The sequence below is a fragment of the Macrobrachium rosenbergii genome, chromosome 5, assembly GCF_040412425.1.
Source record: "Macrobrachium rosenbergii isolate ZJJX-2024 chromosome 5, ASM4041242v1, whole genome shotgun sequence".
NCBI classification, from domain to species: domain Eukaryota; kingdom Metazoa; phylum Arthropoda; class Malacostraca; order Decapoda; family Palaemonidae; genus Macrobrachium; species Macrobrachium rosenbergii.
In genome coordinates, this window is record NC_089745.1 from 46,757,548 (window position 1) to 46,763,993 (window position 6,446).

At 33.7% G+C, this 6,446-nt stretch overlaps 1 protein-coding gene across 1 annotated transcript in view; it reads right to left on the reverse strand.

The window, feature by feature from the left end:
* Nucleotides 1-283: 283 nt before the first annotated feature.
* Wdr82 (WD repeat domain 82) overlaps nt 284-6,446 on the reverse strand; it is a 32,335-nt gene continuing 26,172 nt past the window's right edge. Inside the window, exon 8 of the mRNA XM_067104215.1 lies at nt 284-6,446. This exon is cut by the window's right edge and continues 242 nt beyond it. The gene's annotated coding sequence lies outside the window, so the exon portion shown is untranslated.

Below are 6,446 nucleotides of genomic sequence, written 5' to 3' on the forward strand. Positions count from 1 at the left end.
ACTAAATGATTCCCAATAAATAAAGCAGCTTATAACATTGTCCTGTTCACTATAGTAAGAGTGGAAATAGACCTCTGCTCTCCAACAAATAAAGGCATAATTAAATGATACTGTACACTATACAGTATTAAAAAAGCTAAAGATTAGCTCATTTTAATAGATCTTAGGTAACAGAGTCCTTTGTGTTCATGAACTGTTAATTCAAGGTACAAAAAAGCTTCACAATCTATCAGTATACATATATACATATTTGCACCAAAATAATGACTGACATGTTATGAACTTAAGTTTTTGACAGAAAAAACTACTCATCTCATGGATACACTTTAACATGATCTCAATCAAATTTAATTCCCTTCAAAGCAGTGTATGAACCATCTATATTGCTCTGTTAAGCATTTGGGGAGGGTCAACTCCCGATCCAAAAATGGATCCATCCTTTCCCCGTTTTCTTCCATGGACTAATTGCCGTTTCATTTTATTTTCTCCCCAAACTGCATAAGGATAAATACAGTAGTTTCCCAGAGAAAATGAAGCTAAAATTAGTGGCATCATAACAATGTACTTATTTCTATCAAGAAAACATAAAATATCAGGATTTTTTTTACCTATAACACACAAAATGTTTCACTTCTTTAAATGATTACAGTAGATCTAAATTTTACAATATTTATGTCTTTGGCTACAATACCCTCCTCAACATGAAACAACCCTATAATTATCTCCCATCCATGTAGATATCAACAAGAACTACCTATCAAGCAAATTTAATTTTCTTCTTGCTTTCCCATGTCAGCGTTTAAAGACCAGATCTCTTAAGTATTTTTTTCAGTTTTTTGTTATCAGGAATTTCTAGAATTAAAAAAGACTGGACTTTTGATGTATTAGCTCTTTAAGGAAACAAAGAAGTAGCTCATAAAAATGTGTTATGGTGTCCAGTAAAGTACACGTACACTACAAGAGACTACCTAATCTACCTAAGTTTAACATTTCCTTACACCATCTACCCTTACCTAACTAAAATTCTAGTCTTAGATACAAATCTTGCCTCAGCATGAAACTAACTACACTAACAGCATGTTCAAGTTTAACATAAAAAGTCTCACAAGAAGTGGAATGAACCACACTGAAAAAATTTGGCATTAAAATAGAATACTTTCTTTACACTTAAGTTGGCAAGACTCTTAAACAGGTCTATCACTCATTGGTGACAGAAAAAGGATGCCTGAACACAATATTGGCAATACGCAGAATATCAGAGACTTATGAATAATGCACAAGTTCTCACTACCATACATCAGTGCACCTGTTTCAGCTATAAAAAAAAGAGTGACGCAGCAAACAAACGGCAGAGTACTCAAAATTGAACTGATTAAGTTCCTTCCTTTCCTTATTCCCTTGGCTTTGCTTGGTCAATTTCTCTGCCAACAAGAGGTCTTTTATTCTTTACAGATCATCAAGAGCATGTCACTGAACTGAGAAATCTAAAATACATTCGCTGGAGGTCCAGATATTGTAACTTCTACACATGAACCATACTGTAACATAAGTGTGGAGGATGTGGAACATTATAAAATATATCACTCTCACCAAATCAAGAGCCCTTACCTGATTCAAGATATAGTTTTAGGTAAAATTCATTTCATCATCAATCCTGAGCCATAAGTAGGCACTACTGTGCACAAATGCTTATCACAGGTGATGATCTCAGCAATACTGCCAATGAATCATATCACTAGTTCTGCCTGAGTATTAAGAACAGTGCAAAAAACTGAGAACAGTATATGCTCAAATAAACTAGCGGTATAAAATTACCACTTCAGTTAAATAATCATCAAGAGGTCCTATGCCTAACACAATTGCTATCCCATGTCCCACAACAGATAGCTATCTTTGAGGAGGAGGGGACTGCACGAATAACATCTAAATTGAAACTAATCCACAAATGAAACATCACTCTAGTCTATAATAATACCCCAGCATATTAGCCTCAATGAAAAATAAAAGAAAAAGGAACTCAAGGGACTACAATCTTGAAAAAAAGCTTAAATAACTACTTAAAAAAAAGGATTGGCAACAGGTTACAGATTAAATTTCATTACCAAAAACTATCTCTTGCTGAATCCACAATACTTTACCAAGAGCCAAATACAGTCTAGTCTTATATCAGTAAATTCCAATATCCATGAAAATAACTTTAGTAGAAGACACTTCCATCAATAGCTAAATTCAGCACTACACTCTGCAACAATTGAGAAAAAGAACTACTATATGTATCATAAATTCCACTCACTGTTGATGAAAACCACAAGCAATGGTAAGTTAATTTTTCACAATGTAAAAAAATGCTATTATAATTCCCATGGCTGATTTGTAACAAATGGCTGTAAGACAGAAATAGAACTCATATACGCCACACCCCTATGAATCACAATTTCAAGGTAAACTTACCTAAATATTTTTCAGTTCAAAATACTATTTACACTCATTCTCTTCGACATATCCCATGTACTTCAGCATTAACCCTTATACTTCATTATAACAGTGTTTTGCTACAAAATTACCATTAGAACAAATAAAGAAAAATCTATGAACTTTCATATACCATCATACTACATAGATTATGACCCTCAAATGGATCGTAACTACTATGTATATACCTTCCAAACATTAAAACTAACAAAGCCAGCACTGTACATAGCCCTGCAATCTTAAAATACTACCAAAGCTTCATGAACTGAGATCTCATTAATGTACCTTGTAAAAGGCCTGTGGGCTCTGCAAGTGATGTTTGTAAAACATTCAACACTAAAGGATCACAAAATATTTCTAAGATTGATGGAAAGGCATAATGATGCATTGGACAACAGCAGTAACTGAAACTGAGTAACATGTTTCACATAGCCATGGCCACTCAATATACAGCACACTTGTAAAATGCATCATGCACTATCCCCAAAAATATGATAAGCTTTGGAAAAGTTTTAACCAGGACATTACAGAGGGGGAGAAAAAATCAAACACCTTATCAAAACAACTTCCTTGAACCTTAAAAGTTTTGAATTATAACTTAAGTATATAATTATATAGGAGACAAGACTGAATCAACAATTGATATCAGTCATGTTCCTCTAAAAACTTATTACCAATAATTGAAACATGTTTCTTGACAATTACATACATCTTGCATGCATAGCCCACAAGTCTATTCAAGATGCACACCATACTAATGGTTGCTACAAACAGCAGCATTAACAATAATAATACAAAAACCTCAAAAATATGAAATATTTAATAATAATACAGTACTGTATAATCATTTGGATAGAGGCTTTCTCTTAAGCAAATTTCGCTGAATAACATAGCTAAGCAGCAAAAGATTTCTTATAATTAGCTTTTTCAATGTCTTATGAATGGGGAACGGATGTAACAGCCTTCCAAGGGAGGGCATTCGAAACACACACATTAAATAAGCAGATAAATGAGACTACTATTTTACTGTGTTGAAACTGCATATATATTCATAATAAGTACAGTATATATAAACATTTTAACTTCTTACACATTGATATTAAAATTACTAACAGATTTCTAACTAAGGTGGAAGATTAAAGAAAAGATTTTACTTTTCAAATACTGGGACTGTCTGCTTTCTAATACACCACCTAACATAACTTATGAAGTCATGTATTTTCACTTTTTTAGATTTGCAAATATTTGTATGGCCTGTGAAGAGTTTTATCTTTGTCATCTTTTTGTTAATAAACTGAAGAACAAATTTCCAACATGAATTATGAAGAAACTTGAAAGTCTGAATTTAAAAAGTCTCCTACTATTCATAAAGTATAATTTCAACATTAAATTAGGTTCTAAAAGTTTTCCAGTAACTCAAATCTGTTACTCCTGTTCTCTTACATAGGTTTCTACATATGTAATTATGAAAATTACTACCTTAACTGTCAATACCATTACTGCATATATTATGAAGATACATTGTGTATCCTGATACCTATAGTACAGTAGTCAATACAACAGTGGGAATTATGTAGATTTTGTGTAATATTTTTTATTACATGTATTATATATTTATGTAATAATTTAATATTACAGATGTTATTCCCTTTTAATATACTATGGGCTTTAAAAATGAACTCAGTGATGGATAGTACAATTAAGGTATATTAAAGTTGCACCTCCTGTACATATATGTTGTCCCTCATTGACTTTTCATTTTTTTTTTCTTTTTACTGCCTTTTACCCTCTATTTTCTTTGATTTTTTATACTTTCTTAAAAAAAACTTGCAAGCTACATACAATGTATGTAGCAGTGATGGTTGTAAGTACAATAAAGCTGCTTTAAAATACAAAATGATCTAAAGTCCAGGTCTACATGTATCAGTTAAAGCTTGTGTGTTTCTGTTACTTAATATTTTGTTTAACCAAATTACATGTATTTATTACCTATATGTACTAGTGTTTACACATATTCAACACAATACATTAGTAATCTCTTGTGTATAAGCTTATCAAGCATACAAGTGAACCCATGCATATGTGTTCCCATACCCTCCCTTGGAAGCTTATGACTCCACTCCCCAATGAGGAGAACCAAATCACAAAATACATGGAAGAAGCTAATGACCAGAAAGATGCTTGCTGTGTACTATTTATATTATTCAATGACATAATAAGAGGAATGAAGTAAAACATCATAACTTAGGGTAACTACTTACTTTGTGCAGTTGCAATGTAAATCTTTATAAAACGTTACCTTAAGAGACAAAGTTTAGTTTCGCACCATATCTCTGTTTATACCCAGAAGCTCATTAACTAATGTCACTACTTGTGACACAATGTCAATGATGTTATAATACTACTAAAATATTAATAATGAGGATGAAAATAAACCAAGATTGATATCCTCCAATTAATAAGTTAACAGTTAGGATACTAATTTTCCATAAAAACGGCAAATGAAAAACCCAATCATGTTGGTAATAAGTAAATCGACACATATTAAAAATATCAACAAAGCAACCAGACCTATAATGCTTTTGTTTTTATTTCTCTATTTATTAGTTCCAAGTACAGTACCTTTTTAAAAATTTGAACAACAAATGAGAAAGATGATCTTTCTGGCCCTTTTCAAAATAAACAGACTGTACAAATGGATAAACAGTAATCCCTTGATTGTCCGAATGCACATTAGCCGAACCTCGACATTATCCAGACACAACCACACCCAAGGACCAAAGACATATATATGTATTTTTTTTATAAAAAAAATTTGAAAAAACTGCTCTCAGATGGTTAGCAATGTTTCATGGGTCTAAGGAAATACTTGTAACACTGCTTACACATAAACAGACTGATAAAACAGTTTGGGGGGTTGGGAGACTGGGGAAAGTTTCCAAGTTGGAGGGGCAGGGGGCAGGGGGAATGGAATGAAAGATAGAAAATAGGCCAAAGGCCAAGTACTGGGACCCATGAGGTCATTCAGTGCTGAAACGGAAATTGAGAGTAGAAAGATTTTAAAGGTGTAATGGGAGGAAAACCTCGCAGTTGCACTATGAAACAACTGATAGGAGATGGTGGAAAGCAAGATATAAGAAACAGAATATAAATGGAGGTAGAGTAAAAGGAATGCAAGAGGTTGCAGCTAGGGGCCGAAGGGACACTGCAAAGAACTGTAAGTAATTCCTATGGGGGGAGTCAGGAGGCTGGTTGCCATGGGAGGTGAGCAGCAGTATGACTGTTTACAAGGAAGATTCACTCAGATAAAGGATTGTTTCGGAAGGTGTGTGGCCTGGGGAGGAATTTCCCCTTCTGGGAGGGTTATGTTTTTTACATTTATGCTTTTTCCACAATGCAGAACTATGCGACAGACTTTAGTAAGACCAGGGGTCAGGCCCACAAGGTTATGGCATTAAGGTGTCATGAGGACATTGAACATTCGACCTATATCTGGTTTTTTCAGCAAAGGGCTGTGGCATGTATGGACTCAGTGCTGAATTGAAGGCTGCAGCCATGAAGTTTGCAGGTATGCATAAAGTTGCAGAATTTAGGGCGTCCAAAGGTTGGCTATTTCAGTGCAAGAGTCAGCTTGGAATTTCTAACAATAAATCATGGTTTAGCTTTGGATACTTCCAAGGAGGGAATACAGGAATTTCACCAGACATTGCAAGACTTGAGGAAAAAAGAAGGCCTTGATGTAAAACAAATTCACAATGCTAAGAGTATATTTTGTTACAAATAAGGGAAAATGAGCTATCTTTGCCTTTTACATCAAGTTTTCTGATTAAAGTGTGATGCTGTTGTTTATAAACATATTGAGTGTTTACCCTTAGTTGGTATTGACAAGGTGGGGGAGTAAAGGTACACAGTTGCCGTTTTACTCCTGTAAAATTTTTTTTGGCCTAATCCGAACTTTGACTTAATCCAACATG